Genomic DNA, 16,490 nt, shown 5'->3' with positions numbered 1-16,490 from the left:
TGAGTACTTCAGTCTACATTTCCCAACAAGGCCAATTTCCCACAATACCCTTCGTGCATGTACGCAGGTTAGCCTTACATTTTTAATATCATCTAACATCTTACCTATATTCAAATGTTCCAACAGTCAATTGTACCAGGAATGCTTTTTATAGGATCTTTGGGGTTTTTTTAATTTTTTTATATGTTGATTTATTTTTGAGAGAGAGACACACACACACATACACACACACACACACACACACACACACACACACAGTGTGAATGGGGGAGGCACAGAGAGGGAGACGCAGAATCTGAAGCAGGCTCCAGGCTCTGAACTGTCAGCACAGAGCTGGATGCGGGGCTTGAACCCACAAATAGTGAGATCATGAACTGAGCTGAAGTTGGATGCTTGACTGACTGAGCCGCCCTGGCGCCCTTGGGTTTTTTTTTTTTTTTTTTAAGCCAGCTAGGTTCATTGCAGAATGTCTGTGCTTGGAAAGACCCATGCTGGCTCTCATTGTGTGTGAGCGTGTGTGCATGGGCGTGTGTGGGCGCATACCTGAAGTGTGCGTATGGTTGTCCCTGAGCATCCTTTGTCAATGAAGCCAGATCAGCACTGTGGCTCTCTGGGCCCTGGGGGACAATGGGACACACCTGACTCTTGTCTGGGCGTTTGATTTTGCCTGGCCTGGTGGCCTCAGCCAGCAATAGAGGGTTCCAAGCAGGTAGTACCTGCCAAGGGGGCCTGGCGGTTCATGTCAGGGCTGTGTTAGCCACTTGCTGTGGCCACCTTGGGTGGTCACCTGCTAGCCACTCCCACAGAACCACTGCCAGCGACATCGGCTGTCAGTTGAGGAAGAAGGCATCCTGTCCAATGATTAATGAGAGATTTTTTCTTCCTTTGTGGGGGGAAAATCACAATTATTTGGCAGGTAGAAGGCCGGTTGAGGCAAGTCAGTATATACATGCTGTTATTCCAAATTGCCAGTGTTCTTCTGTCCTTTCCTGTCCTCAAGGAGATGTTGAAATAACGGAGACGAACGATGATGGAATTTCGAGAGCAAGCAAGAATACGGACCAGAACACCGGGAGAAAGTAGAAAGTCCTCGATAAATATTTATCAAATGAAAAATGAATGAGTAACAGAAGCAAGCATTTGTGGCAGGCTTCCTCTGTGCTATCCCCTTGCTTAGGCTTCATGTCTTAGCGACATGCTGAGATAAGCGTTACCATTTCTATTTTACCAGCGAGGAACCTGGGATTGCCAGCTGGCTCACAACCATACAGCCAGGAAGTAGCAGATCCATGATTTGAACCTGTATCCATCAGACTGCATCATCTGCGTTCTTTCAGCAGAAAGTACTGTGCTCAGCCTGTCTGTTAAGCATCTCCCGTCACAGATGTCACAGCTGGCACAGCCCCTAGCACGCTGCAGGTGTGCGGGTGACGTTTGTTGAATGAATGTCTAACCCAAGACACGCATACAAAAGGTGAGGATCCGCTAGATTCTCAGGGCCCCCATTAATTTCAGTGACTCATAAGCCTCCCCATGCCTTTTGGTTTGCCCTCCGTGTCATTGTCTCAATGTACCCTCCTACTTCCCCCGATTCTTCCCCAACTATCCTCCCCAGCCCAAAGCAGCATCTGCTTTGTTGCTATTTTCTACTAAAGATGTAATGAGCACCCAAATGCACTAAGGTACTGGCGTCTTTAGGTCCCCTGTGCCTCTTTTTTCAACAAACCTTTCTTAGTGAAATGCCTCCCTGTAGATATTAGAGAGAGATGTTCTCTGTAGGGTTCAGGAACTGTTCTTGATTTTCTATTTGCCCAGTAGGCACCCTTAGAGACCCACCTGGGAAGAATGAAATGGAAGATGCTGTCATCTCAGATCTGGAAAGGCCACCTTAGGAAACAAATCTCTCCCAAGGACTGAATCAGCACCCAAACTCTGCTTTACACTTTAGATCCTATGAATTCTGCTCTACCAGCCAGTGGAAGATTAACCCAATTTATGCAAATAACATCCGAGAGCCCTAACAGCTGCCCCTCCACTCCCATTCCCCTTGGGAGGTGGAGAGGTACCTCTGAGCGTCAGCCCTCTTCCATTGGGTGACTCAGAGGCCATTTGGGACCCTCTCCCACCTCCCCATCCTCATTTTCTTCCACCTTAACCCAGGCTGAGGCATGAGGGACAAAGGATGCCTAGTGGGGAGGCAGGCAGATGGGGACACGCCTGCAGCTACATATGGGGACGTGGCCCTAGGCTTCAAGGTTGGGCTTAGCACTTGCTTAGGAATGTGAGGAAGAAACCACAGGTATGGAGAGGTGACTACTCTGTTAACCAGAAGCATGAGATGCAGGGCCTCTGCCTTCGTGGGCTTACCAGCTATTAGAGGCTATTGGAGGAGACAGACAGATCACCAGGCAACCACAACGCCACGGGTTGGAGCAGCGCTAAGATGCGAAAGTCAGGAGTGCCATAGGAGGGCATCAGGGAAGGCTTCCCAGAGGAAGCAACATCTAAGTTGGCACTTGAGAGATGAATAAGTGTTAACCAGGCAGAGCTGGACGAGTGGAGAAAGAATGTTCCAGAATGTTCGGGGTGGGGTGGGGGGAGGTGTAATAACATGATGGAGAGGGGCTGGAACATAAACTGAGAGGCAGTAAAGAACACATGAAGAAGCTAGAGAGGAGAGAAGGATCCCAAACAGGAGTGGCCTGCGGGCCAGAGGCTGGGGGCTTGGAGGACTGTTGGGAGGGTGACAAGTGTGTGCTCTTGGGCCTCACATTGGAGGACAACAGAGATAAGGAAGGAGATGCGGGGCAGTGGAGTTCGTTATGTGTGCAGGAGGTATTTAGCTCTCTGGACTGCCTTCCACCAGGCTGATGGTCTCCATCTAGACCACCACCCCCATCATAGCCACTGGGTCAAATCTAACTGAAATCTTGCCCGCCAAAGCCTTCTCCTTCCATCCTTTCTATTTCAATTCACAACAGCATCACAGAGTCACTCACACCAGAAATCTGACATAAGGAATGACAGCAAACAGATTTACGCTTGACTATCAACTCCAAACATTTTGTAACGGCCTCTTGGTCCACTGTGTTGAGGAGAATTCTGAGGCCAAGTCGTGTCCTTCCTCCCTTAGGTAAATATTCCAGGTACACCGAGCTACCGAAAGTTTCCAACAGGCCATGCTTTTTCCGGTGTCCCCCAGGCTTTAGTTCACAGAATGTCCCCTGCCAGATAGGCCCTTCTCCTCAGCTGTGGTGGCAGGGTCTCATCCTTTCACATGCTGGTATTGTGTATCGACTTCTCTGGAAGCTTTTCTTACCTGGCCAGTTTCTCTCCTTCACCTTCCCAAATCGGATTTAGTGGCTGCTTCTTTCATGTGTTTCTGTAGCCTTCTGTAGATGAAGCCACTATTACTCACTTCACTGAATCTGCACTTTGCACAGTTCATGCATTTATTCATTCAGCCAACGTTTAATGCGCTTCTCTACACGGGGCACTGTGCTGGGGGCCGGAGATAGAATGATGAACCTACCAAGGTCTGTCAAGGAGCTCACATTCTGTTCTGTGTGTGTGTGTGCCCGCGCACGGGCCCAATATACAAATAATCACATTATTTAATGTCAGGGGAAAGAGAAAATAAAGGTTGAGACAAAGCGGGGTCCTGTTTGAGCTACGTTGGTCATGAAAGACATTTTTGATCAAGTGACCTTTGAGCAGAGATTTGAATGAAGGGGAGGAGTAAGCCAGGCTGACATCTGGGGGAGGAGTGTTGTAGGCAGAGGACATGGTATGCAAATGCCCTGTGGCATTTATGAGGGATATATGGGGAACAGCAGGAAGTGAACGAGGCTGACGAGGAGTGAATGTGAAAAGGAATATGTCAGAGTCAAGGTCAGAGAAGGCGCAGAGATAGGGGCATAGCATGTTGGTTTTTCAGGAAGAGAGTAAGTTTTTGGAGTTAATCTGCATGGTCAGGGAAGCGTCTGATGCATTTTGTGCAGAGGAGTGACATAATCTGCTTTGTTCTTTAAAAGCATCAGGCTGGCTTCCGTGTTAAGAATAGGCGGTAGGGACGAGGGGCAAAGCGATCCTGCAGGCAGACTTGATGTCAGGGACCAGTGTGTTAGCAATGGCAGTGGTAAGGAGAGGACAAATTTGTGACATCGTTTCAAGGTGGAGCCAGAAGGATTTCCCACCAGATTGGATGTAGGGAGAGAGAGAATCAGTCAAAGCTCTTCCTAAATTCTGGATACATTTGAGAATCTGGTAAGGCTATAGACTTGCCCCCTGAAAAATTTACCATGTGCATATACATAAACAGTTTTGTCAATAATTTCAGACGGTCACGGACACTATGAACAACCCCCCCCCCCAAATCCCTGAATCAGGGGTCTGAGTCCCTGCCTTAACCTTTGAGCTCCTTGGAGCTGGCCCTGCCATATTCATCTTCCTTCCTTGAGCAGAGTCACCTGAAGACACATAGCTCGGTAAACGCGCCAGAACAAACGAGTGAAAAACAAGTTTCTTCTTTGTTTGTCCTGGTAGCAAGGAAGCATGTCTCATTCACACCCCTTCTAGTAACTGGGACTATTATTGCACCATAATCATAACCAAACTAAACCAACCAACCAACCAACAAAAAAGCTGGGGAGAGGGGAGAAGGAAAAACAAGGCAAGGGAATTACAGCAGAAGAGCATTGTTTAAAATGTTCCTTTCAAAGAGCGTTGGTGGAGAGACACAAGGGAAGAAAACATGTGAGTAAAAATGTAATCATTCTACTGGTAACGTTGGGACGCTTCCCCCCTCAGCTGCAGGCAGAGGGAGTGGCCTGGTTCAGAATTTCTGCACAAGAAGAGAGAGATTCTGGGGGTCCGAGTTGGAGCTGAGCTCCAGGCCAGGCACTGGGGGAAGGGGAGGGGAGGGGGGAGGGGAGGAGGATTTTCGGAGCCTATCTGGGGTGGGGGTGAAGGGCGGACAGCGAAAGGCCTAAAGGGATCCTTTAACAAAGGAGTGAGAAACCATAAAAAGAGGGTGAAATAAACACAGCTCTGAATTGTGCAAATTGGGTTTGTTAATCCTGAATCTGCCCATTGAACGTAACTGATGATTCCAATTTAGCGGACCTGTGTGGAGCCTGGCTCTCTTCTGTGCTGTGATGCCTTTAATCCTGATAATGGCTGGTTAAATGGGCATTATTCCCCTTCCCCGTACAGGTGGAAGATGCGAAGCTTGGAGGCGTGAACACTGCAAACTGCTAGAGCAAGAATCAAGACAAGTTCCAATTCTTCCCTTCATGCACAAGGTGGCTTTTTGAGGCGCCTGCATGCTCATCCAGCAGAAAAACAATTAGCCTTCTTTTGCCCTGTGAGTCAGAGGGAGGTTGGAAAGGGCGGTCTGCTGCCCCTTCCTCCGGGGGGCTGACATGTCTCACAGAAGAATGCCATGGGAGCCCCAGCCCTGGGGGAGAGCCTGGCTGGGGTGGGAGGCTCCAGCAGAATTTAGCTCTGGCTGCCTGGGCTCCGCCTGAGAGGTGATGGTCTCTGGGCACCCTGTTTGATAGCTCCTGCTTGGGAAGCCAGCCTAGAACACTGCTGCCCTTCGGGGAGAAAGAATGTTGTCGTCTTGCCCTTTTCTGGGATGAGGTGCCTGGCCCAGTGGAGACATAGCAATCTGAACAGATTAAATTCAGATCTTGTTCAGTTTATCACCTGTGTCCAGGGGCCCAGAATGGTTATAATTTTGGTCTTCATTTTCCAGACATTTTTGGTTTTTCCTCTAAGTGTAAAAAGGCAACATGGACTTTTTAAATGATGTGAGGCAAAGAGCCGGAGAAGGAGGAGAAGGGGAAGGAGGAGGAGGAGGAGGAGGAGGAGGAGGGGACACTCTGGAGAGAAAACTACCGAAGTCTCTAATGTGTCTCTTCTGAGCTTCTTACAGTAAAGAGAGCAGAGCTCCCAGACAGGGAAAAAAATCTTAAGAGGCTCTTGATAGGAAATATGCTGGCACTTGTCATTTACCCAATGGCTCCTAATCCTCTTTAATGAGCTGAAATCCCCTCGAATTGGATTATAAAATTCCTCTTGGTAGAAGGCACTTCACTTAAAAACACCAAGCCCTTGATTGAGAAAGAAAGCAAACACTAATTTGAAATTTTTTTTTTTTTTTTGCCTTAGGAAATATGTGAGCCGAAGCATTGAAGGAGACTGGCTCCCTCCCACCTTTTGACCTCTCGGTTCCGGAGGGGTGATGAGCCCCACAGTCTCAGGACAGAAGGCGTCCCTCGCTCTGCCCTCTGCAACCCAGTGGGAGCTGCTACTCTGACTTGTTTAAAAAAAAATTATTCAAAGCACTCAGCATCCGGAGAAGAAAACCTTGTTTCAAAGCCAAAGAGCCCTTTTTTGAATGACCCGTTAATTGGATCAAAGCGACCCTCAATGCAGGGATAATTGCTTGTAACTGGCTGAAGTCTGTGACCTGGGATCAGACTGAACAAATATCAGATGGCAACTCCGGGAGGAGGCGAGATAAACCAGCAACTGCAAACAGACTGGGGGCAGAGCAGAGTACTGTTGCCAGAGGAACATTTTCTCGCTGGTTGCAGCTCAGATCACTCTCTATGGACCTTATGATCTTTTCCTAGACCTGTGTCCTGCCTCTGACCTGTTTCTGTCCTCTCCATTTAACTCGATCCCACACTCTCCTTTGCCTCTTGCTTGTAGACTTTGAACACTGCTCCAGGGTGAGAGATGAGCCTGGGGCTTTGCTGTGGCTGAAGGTGGGAAGCTGGGTCTGGGAAGAGCCAGGCCTCAGTTAGGAGCAGAAGGGGGTCCCTTACCTCCTATGCCAGGGTGCTGCCGGGGGGGGGGGGGTGTCGGTAAGCATCCAGGCACTCTGCTCTCAGCATGGGGATGCACCAGTGTGTACTCCCTGTGAGCTTAGGATCATGCAGGCTTTATAAAGGGCTAGCAATACGTCCCTGCTTTAGTCAGTGTATTATAATCTGCAAAATTGTGGCTGCCTCTTGGGAGCCTTTTGATTACAAAGAAACAGAAACCGTAAATATCAAGGAGCAGATGGCTCAAAGGGTCTCATGCTCTGTTTCTTAGGAAAATCCATGCCAACTACTCCCCAGTCTCACCCATGGCTTCCTACCCTCAGCTTGGACCCCACACCTGACAGGGCTTCCTTGGTCAAGAGCGGGAATCACAAACTCATAGTGACACCGCTTTCTCTTGCCTCATCGGAACCGGGATGGAGAAGTTTCTTCCTATTTTTCAAAAACTTTAAAGTCAGGGGGCGCCTGGGTGGCTCAGTCGGTTAAGTGGCCGACTTCGGCTCAGGTCATGATTTCACGGTCCGTGAGTTCCAACCCCGCGTCGGGCTCTGTGCTGACAGCTCGGAGGCTGGAGCCTGTTTCAGATTCTGTGTCTCCCTCTCTCTTACCCTCCCCCGTTCATGCTCTCTCTCTGTCTCAAAAATAAATAAACGTTAAAAAAAATAAAGTCAAGCAAATGGGAATTCTAAAGAAAGAGGGACTTGCTACAGAGGGTTTGCTGTCATTACTGGCTGTCTTCTTTCAAAACATATCTGGGGCGCCTGGGTGGCTCAGTCGGTTAAGCGGCCAACTTCGGCTCAGGTCATGATCTCGCGGTCCGTGAGTTCGAGCCCCGCGTCGGGCTCTGTGCTGACAGCTCAGAGCCTGGAGCCTGTTTCAGATTCTGTGTCTCCCTCTCTCTGACCCTCCCCCATTCATGCTCTGCCTCTCTCTGTCTCAAAAATAAATAAACGTTTAAAAACAAAAAAAAACAAAAAAAAAAAAACATATCTGTAGTTCTTCTCTGGGGAGAGCATGTAGACCCACTTGAGATGGCTAAGAAGCCGCCTTGCTTGTGCCCTATAAGATGGAAAACATAGGGCAGAGCCAGGAGACTCTGGATCCCAGGTTAGGGGACTCCCAAGAGTTGCCAACTCAACGGGGACAAAAGGGATGAGGAATATAGGTTTAATTTCAATGCATTCATTTATTTCAAAATTTCTTTTTTTTTTTTTTAAATGAATAGATCATCTATGCTCATGGTGCAACCTTTGAGAGAGCTGAAGAGCCGACAGTGAAAATTAGGGCTTTCCCCCCCTTTCCTGGGCCCCCATGAGTCTCCGTAGAGGCGAAAGTGTGCAGGAGAGATTGGGGAGTAGGAGCCAGGAGTCAGGCACTCAGCTCAGAGGCCCATGGAAGAGCTTGGAAGGGTGTGAAGAGGGAGGGCTGGGCTTTGGGGAGGAACAGAGAAGCAGCCCATGTGATGTCACTGGGGAGGAGGAATGGGTGGGACCTGGGGATCGACTGAAACTGAGGAGCAGGACTGGGTGTAACGTGTCAGAAACGGGGATCCCGTGAATAGTCAGTTGTGGAAGGCAGATAAGGAGCCTGGCGAAAAACACAGTGGAGGGATGGGGCAAAGCCAAGGTTGGGGCTCTGAAAAGTGCAAAGCAGGCAGAGGAAGAACACATCAATGTGGAGCTTGGTTTTCAACGCGCAGGTGGAGTTTCGTTGGGTTTTGAAAGTCAAGTAGGGTTTATACGTAGGTGGACATGAGAAGGAGGGCATTCTAAAAATGGGAACTTCAGGGTCAAAGGTCAGAAAGTCAGATGGAGGGACGGGGGATGTTCGACTGTAAGGTGGGCTGACATATCAGAGTACGCAAAACAAGAGAGTTGGACCAGATTACAGACAACCTGGAAAACCGTCCAGAGATACTTGGACTTGAGATGAGACCAATGAATAAATTTGAGAAGAGGAGGAAAGGAAAGGAAGTGGTTCCTAAAGAGGTTGGACATGGGTCCTCTTAACTTCCGGTTGGGGTACCTCCTCAGTGAAGTTTCTTTATCCTGTCACCAAAAGTTACACTTCAGTCCCATGCTATGTACGAACTTCTGCTTCTTTCCTAACCCCGCCATGTTGTCGTTATTCATTTATTTGCCTGGCTTTTCTGCCAGAGTGTTTTTCTTATTTCTCATTTTCATAGTTCTGGAAGCACCAGTAATAGTGGCAACAACAACATTAATTAACATTATATGATTGAGTACACTGTTTTATGTACCTTATAAATATGATCTCAAGAAATCTTTTCAGGGGTGCCTGGGTGGCTCAGTCAGTTAAGGGTCTGACTTTTGATTTCGGCTCAGGTCATGATTTCACGGTTGGTGAACTGAGCCCCTCATCAGGCTCTGCGCTGGTAGCGTGGATCCTGCTTGGGATTCTGTCTCCCTCTCTGTCTGTCCCACCCCAGCTTGTGCTCTCTCTCTCTCTCTCAAGATAAATAAACATTAAAAAAGAAGTCTTTTCAAAGCCCTATGAAGCAGGCATATCTACTCTTAGCCTCATTTTAGAGATGAGGAGACTAAGGCACAGGGAAGTCACTTGCCCAGGGTCACGTCGCTGGAAGCTAGGGGCCGGGATTCGAGTCTGAGCAGTTGAACTACACAGTCTGCATTCTGTATTATTTTACTAATAATGATAATATTTGGGGGACATTTGGGAAGAACCAGGCATAGGGCAAAGTGTGTTACACATAATAGGTCATATAATCCCTTAACAATGAGGTAGATCTCATTACTGTTACCCTTTGACTGACGAGGAAACTGAGTTTTAAGCCATGTCTAAGTCATGGAGGAAGAAAGCAAAGGGCCTAGACCCATGTCCCCAGACTCGGCGATACAGTTCCCTACTCCCTTCTAGCACATGGTGTGCGCTCATTAGATATTTATGGAATAAATAAATGGCTGAAATAGAGGAAGGAGGGAGGGAGGGATGGAGGAAGAAAGGAGGAAAAAGCAAAGAAGGCGTGAAGGAAACAGAGGAAAATAAATCCAACAAGATATTGTAATCTGCTATCTCTTAAGCTCGGCTGGTGCTGGTGAGGCAAACATGACATCATGTAAATATTTCGAAAGAGGACTCTGAGAGTAAAACCTTTAAATCAAAGGAAGCTTCACGAACGTGAAAACTACAAAACGGCATGAGCTGATGGGGAAATCCTTGAGAGTGGAAAGGGCTTCCTGGAGCCCAGGTATATAAGCCAGTGACGGCTTCACTCCCCAAAGTCCCGTCCATTTCCTTGGAGTCGCAAATTATCACGAGTGTGGGTTACTAACAATCATCCACCCCCAAGAGGTACCTTCCTTTGAAATATTTCCTGGCGTTTGGTTGTTTGTAAGGGACACCATTAATCTCTATTATTCTATGACCCAAATTGCCCCAACAAGATGAACGAAAACTCAGAAGGACTCCTTTTTATTCAGAAGAATGGCATTTGGTTTTATAGGAAGTGTGTGCGTGCGTGTGTGCGTGTGTGCGTGTGTGTGTGTGTGTGTGTGTGTGTGTGTGTGTTCTGGGTTTCTCTGGGGCCGTCTGCCTCAGGAAGGGGCAGAATTTCTGGAATTTCTGCAGGGTAGGCAGGCCTGTTGAAGGTACTTTTCTTAGGTTAATCATGCCACGTCTGGTGAATTTTTCTACCACAGACAGGAAGACCTCAGTTTAGCATACTGATAGTAATCGTATTTTCCAACCCCCAAATAGGGTCACGGTGTCTGACGGAGCACTGGGTTTTGCTTTATGAATGTAGTTACGTGAACTTTTCACCACAGCACAAAAATGACATCATCTGTCATTAGCCATTTTATGAACTGTCTTTACGGAAGGCAACATGGCAGGATGTCAGGACCACCCAGGGATTCAGGGACAAGTGGTCCTTGGCCCCCCCCACCCCCACCACAGGGCCAGTGGTCTTTAAGGAGAGCAAGGTGCAGTCTCGGGGATGGGGCCTCCCTGCCCCACAGACACAGTGGGTCTTGGTGCCACGGGATTGCTCACGATTCCTGTGGTTGATGAGCTCACCCCTGGGCCGCCGGCCGGTCTGCTAGCTAGCTGGCAAGCCGGGGGCGTGAGTCAGCCGTGGGCTGTCACTCCATCCAGGATCCAGCGAGGCCACAGACCTGGGGAGCCTCCCCAGACCCAGTGCTGCAGCCGGCTCAGTCCAGGCTTCCCGTCCCTCGGTGCCTGGCGGGGAAGCAGCTCGCAGCGACTAGAATTCAGCGCGTTGTTAAGAAACCCCTGGTCATACCCACAGCCGTTCCGCCCCTGCTTTGGAAGGGGACTCACTGCACACAGTGTTTCTTTGAAGCACTCCAGAGATTGTACTGAATTAATCTCCTTTGTCCTCCACATAATTCCAGGGGAATTAGTCAGCTTTAATGGGTGGATCTCATTCTGCTTCCCTTTCTGCCTAGAAGGACACCCACTGGCGTCTTCCTCCAAGCCCCTTTCAGCTCCTGGTTGGCAGCCGGTCTGCGGTGCCGTTAACCCTTGCACAGCCACACTGGATGAGGAGGGGGCGGGAAGGGATATGACTGAGGCTCTGTGGCAGAAGCCTTCTCATGTTTCATCCCACTGAACCTTCCCCATCGTCCCCCGCTTTCTAGAAGAAGAAACTGACGGTCAAGCAAAGTTTTTGTAACAGGCTCAAAGTCACAAAGCTGGTGAGGGGCAGCGCACAGACTCAAAATGGAATCCATGTGATTCTATTCACCAGCAAAGCAAGAGGCTCATTTGGAGGATTATTCTTCACGTTGTTTTTGTTTCTTTTTCCCAAAAGAGAATAATAGTAATTCCTCCCCCAAACCCCTCTCCTTAGGAAAGCTCATGGACCCCGTGACCCAGTCGTGGGGTGATTTTTGGCAAGATGATGATACAGTGTTGCAAACTGCGGACAGGGTGTGGTCACCCGCTTGACCAGCCTGGGTGGCGCAGACACCCTACAGAAAGCTGAAGATCAGGCACGGGTCTCCCTTTCAATCCTCTGAGTGCAGAGAGAAGTCACCTGCCGGGTTTGCCTGGCTACCTGACCCTTCACCCCTCGCTGCCCCATCCTCCCCAGCTGGCTCTCCTACCCCGGCCCCCAGCTGCTCCACTCTGTGCTCTTTCCTCCACAACCTTTCTACTGGAACTATCTAAACCCAGGTGGACTCCTATAGCATCGTCTTCGGTTTAAAAACCGCCACGTGATCCCACAATCTCAGTCTGGCCATACATCCAAAGGACGTGAAATCAGTATCTTGAAGGGGTATCTTATTCACAACAGCCAGGACATGGAGACAACCCAAATGCCCATCAGTGGATGGATGGATGAAGGAGGTGTGGTGTGTCCATAAGAGGGATGCCATGAAACCCTTGGGAAAAAAAAGGGAATTCTGTCATTTGTCACAACGTGGGTGAACCTGGAGGGCACCGTGCTAAGCGAAATAAGCCAGACACAGAAAGACGAATACTGTATGATGTCACCTGTGGAATCTGAAATAATGGAACTCCCAGAGCAGAACGGTGGTTGCCAGGGGTTTGGCGGGAGAGGGGCAGGGAGCACGGTGAGGCAGCATGGGGCAATGTTGGTCAGAGAGTACAAACTCTCAGTTACAAGATGAGCAAGTCCTGGAGATCTAATGTACACCACGGTGATTGCAGTTAAGAATTCTATATTGGGCACTTGACATTTCTTAAGAGTGTGGATCTTAAATAAGTATTCTCACCAGGGAAAGAAAAGGTATCTGTGTGAGGAGAGGGGTATGTTAACTAGCTTGATTGCGGGGATCGTTTCATAATGTGCATCAAAACATCACACTGTACAACTTAAATATATCCAGTGTTTGTCAATTATATCTCATTAAGGCTGGTGGGGGGTGAGTGCTTTCTATGGCTCTCAAACCACCTCTAGATGTTTCCCTCCAGGCACCAGATTAAAGCCATTGCAGAATGTGCCCCCGTCCCTAACTGGGCAGCAAGTATTCAGGCCTCTAAGATTTTGTTGGTGTTTCTCCTTCTACCTGGAATGGCTTTGCCTCCTGCTCTGAATGGCAACTTCCTTCAAGAGCCAGTTCAAACCTCAGTTCCTCTGGGAAGACATGCGCTCTCCATAACCCACTGTGGGCGCTGACCACGCTCCCGTCTCTCTGAATTAGCGTCTGTCTTTCCCAGTAGGCCTGCGGGCCTTGACAACAGTGACAGGATCCCTGGCATGTTGCACTGGAGCCTGAACTGTGCTGCAAGTAATTCGCACTATTAATAGTAAAAGCACCCAAGTTTTCCAAGGAGCTGCTCTTGTTATGAATTGGGAGTGGATTCAAGGTTATTCTTATAACAATGTCAATTTCACTCATGCGCATGTTTTCCAGAGGAGGCGAGAAAGGGGTGGGGTTGCAGGTAGCTGGCTGATAATTGTTCCAAGCGTTAAAGAAAAAAAATTATGAAAGAGTCAACAGATCCTGAGGTAACTTAGTGGGCTGTGGGCTAACCTGTGATGCACGCAGGGGTGCATGTCTGCATGTGGAATTTATTATTTATGTGTGTGTGGGGGGGGGCATATGCATGTGTTGGGGGCAGGGTGCTTTACACATTCGTGCTAAAAAAAAAAATACCCCTAGGTGAAAGCAACAATTATTTTCACCAGATCAAAGGTTAACTGTGATCAAATGGAACAGTGTAGAAAATATTTGATGTAATGTTCCAAGGAGAAAAACTGAAAGTCCAAAACTATGCACATTGGAGGAACACAAAAAGTCAATGCAAATCTGACAGAAAGGCAAGCTAAAGAAACTCACAAGCTCTGATTTGTGAGATGGTGAGGTTTTAGGGGAGTCTTTTTACAATGGTTTGAGCAGTATCTTTATCTTGTCTATCCACCTCCTGACCACAGCGCGTGGTCAGCAAGACCGTGGCTGTTATTAGCCCATCTAGCTTGATGTTCCTAGAGTTTCAGGGGATTGCAGACCACCCCATCTGCAGTCAGTAGACCTTGTGCCCACCCTCCTCAAAAAGGTTGTTGATACAAAATCTTCCGTGCCGGTCATACTCTCTTGTACTCAGTCAATAACCCAAGTATAAGTAATCTAGCCATCCTTTGGCTAATGGTCCATTTCTCCCATCACATCCTGGACCTCCCTGCCTTTGACCTAGCTCCTGACCTCCCAAACTCTTACAACTGAGCCCTCTGGAATTGCTTGTTCCACGATCACCAAACCACTGGAGGTCTCCAACTTTTTCTCCAAGTGCTATTTCCCACTCCCTCAGAATGCAGGCTGACTTGCCCCGAGGACACCACACACCCTGTGCCCCTCTCCAGTCATGGTTTCTCATCCTCCACACCCAGTCCTAGGGCTGGAAGGTCTTGCTGTTCTTGTTCCCAAACAATAGTCCCACAATATGGTTTCTCTGCCATTCAGCAACACTGTTCTTGGGATTCCCCGCCATGTTGCCATCATCTTCCAGCTGCCATCACTACCCCTCATCCACTGAACATGTGGGCACCTGCCTGTCACCTTCCTTTACATTTTCATCCCTGCTTTCAACCTGACTGACTCCAGTATCTGTGGATGGCTCATCCAACACCATGGCCCCATCCATTTCTTTCTTTCCTTTCCAGTTAATCTCCTCCAAAACGTTGTCTCTACTTACTGCCTCTGTTGTCCTTATCTGCCCCCCCCTTTCCCCTCAGCCATTCCACGTACAATGCTGGCCCTGCATGCCACCAAATCAGCTCCAGTTTGGGTCACCAGAGACCCCCATGTCCTGAAATCCAAGGGACATCTACCCACTCTCATCTTACTTGCTCTCAAGAAGCAGCTGACCCTGTTGACCATTTGCACCTTCTGGAAACACCCTTCCCTTGGCCTTAAAGACAAAATATTCTCCTGGTTTCTTCGCTGGTTTCCCCATACGCTCTTCAGGTCTACCCTTCTCATTCTCACCATCAAGTTCTGATGTCCCTCCCCCCTCTCTCTACAATCTCTTCCTAGGTGATTACATCCTTACCCATAGCTTCAGCTCTCTGCAGAGAACATGGACATTTCTATCTCCACGCTCAACCTCTTCTCTGAATTCCTGGTCCTTAGAACCAACTCTTGACTTGATATTTCCATATAGAAATCTCAAAGACAACTTGAACTCAACAGGCCCCAAGCCAAACCCTCTCTCCCTGATAGCCCGATCCTCTTGGTATTATTCTCTGTCTTAGAAAACAGCACCACCGATCACCTCTTTGCACAAGCCAGAAACCTAACGGTCATGCTTGTCAGCTCCTTATCTCACACATCCTATCTTCAATTAATCACCAAGGTCTTTCATTTCCCTTGTCACAGTTTTTCAAATCTATCTACTGACCTTGATCTCCAACTCAATGCCCTAGTTCAAGTCAGCATGACCGCTGGCAAAGACTATTGCTATAGTTTGGGCTATCCCATATTTCATATTCTGAGTGTCTCCAGTCATCTTCACAGAGCACCCACAGGCATCTTTGTGAAGTGGTCATCGACACTGCTTAAAACCCATGGTGACTTTTCTTTGTTTTAGGACAATGACAAAAATCATGAACAGGGCCTGCAGGTTTCCTTTCATTTTTCCCTTCATCTCATTCATTCTCTCCCTCCAGCCGCTCTAGCCTTCTTTCCCTTTCCTATTCTCCCTCCTTCCTCTTTGCCCCAGGGCCTTTGCATAGCCCTTCCCTCTGCCTGGAATATTCTCCATACCCTTGGCTCAGTTAACTTCCGCTTATGCTTCACATATCAGTGCAGGCATCACTTCCTTGGGGAAATCTTCCCTGACCTTCCAACGAGGGCAAATTTCCCTTTAATAAAGTTTCATAACCCCATGTATATACTTCTTCATGGCACTAACAGCAGTAGACCATTATATGTGTCATTACTGGAGTAGTGGCGTTCTCTCCCACTGACATTATAGTTTTGGGAGGGGATTGGGGGGGGAAGGAATCATGTCTGATTTTGATCGACATTAAAGCTCTAGCCCATAATATAGAACATGAGCACCTAATTTGAAATAACAGCTTTAATCACTATTTTTATAGCCTTATTCTTTTTTTTCTTTTTTTTCAATATATGAAATTTATTGTCAAATTGGTTTCCATACAACACCCAGTTTTATAGCCTTATTCTTTTGCATAGCAGTTATAACCACTTGCCGCATATGTATTTGTTTCTCATTTAAGCTCCACAAGGGCAGAGAGTGTGTTGCGTATCTTATTCTTAGCACCTGACACCGTGCCCGGCAGGTGGTAGTCACTCCACAGGTATTTTTGCATAAACACTAAGTGCTTAATACATGTTCGTTGAAAGAATAAATACATTTTGCACGATAACAAAATAACCACCCTCCTCGGCAACAGTATGGCATCCAATTAGCCCATCTAGCTATTACATTCTTCCATGCCAACATTTTTCCATCAATAAATCCATTACACAAAGTTATGACAATAACTGCCAAGCTTACCCAAATAACTACCTCATCCTAATTCAGATATAAATTAAGCATGATATCAGTAACTTGTTCATTTCCTCATCTACCTTTAAAACAATCGACTTGCCTCCAGAAGAGGAACTTCAAGCAATGATAAATATCCCAACCATGATTGCAGAGAATTCTTTTTAAGTAACT

The sequence above is a fragment of the Prionailurus bengalensis genome, chromosome D1 (assembly GCF_016509475.1).
Source record: "Prionailurus bengalensis isolate Pbe53 chromosome D1, Fcat_Pben_1.1_paternal_pri, whole genome shotgun sequence".
In the NCBI taxonomy this organism is placed as follows: Eukaryota; Metazoa; Chordata; class Mammalia; order Carnivora; family Felidae; genus Prionailurus; species Prionailurus bengalensis.
This window is presented reverse-complemented; position numbering follows the sequence as displayed.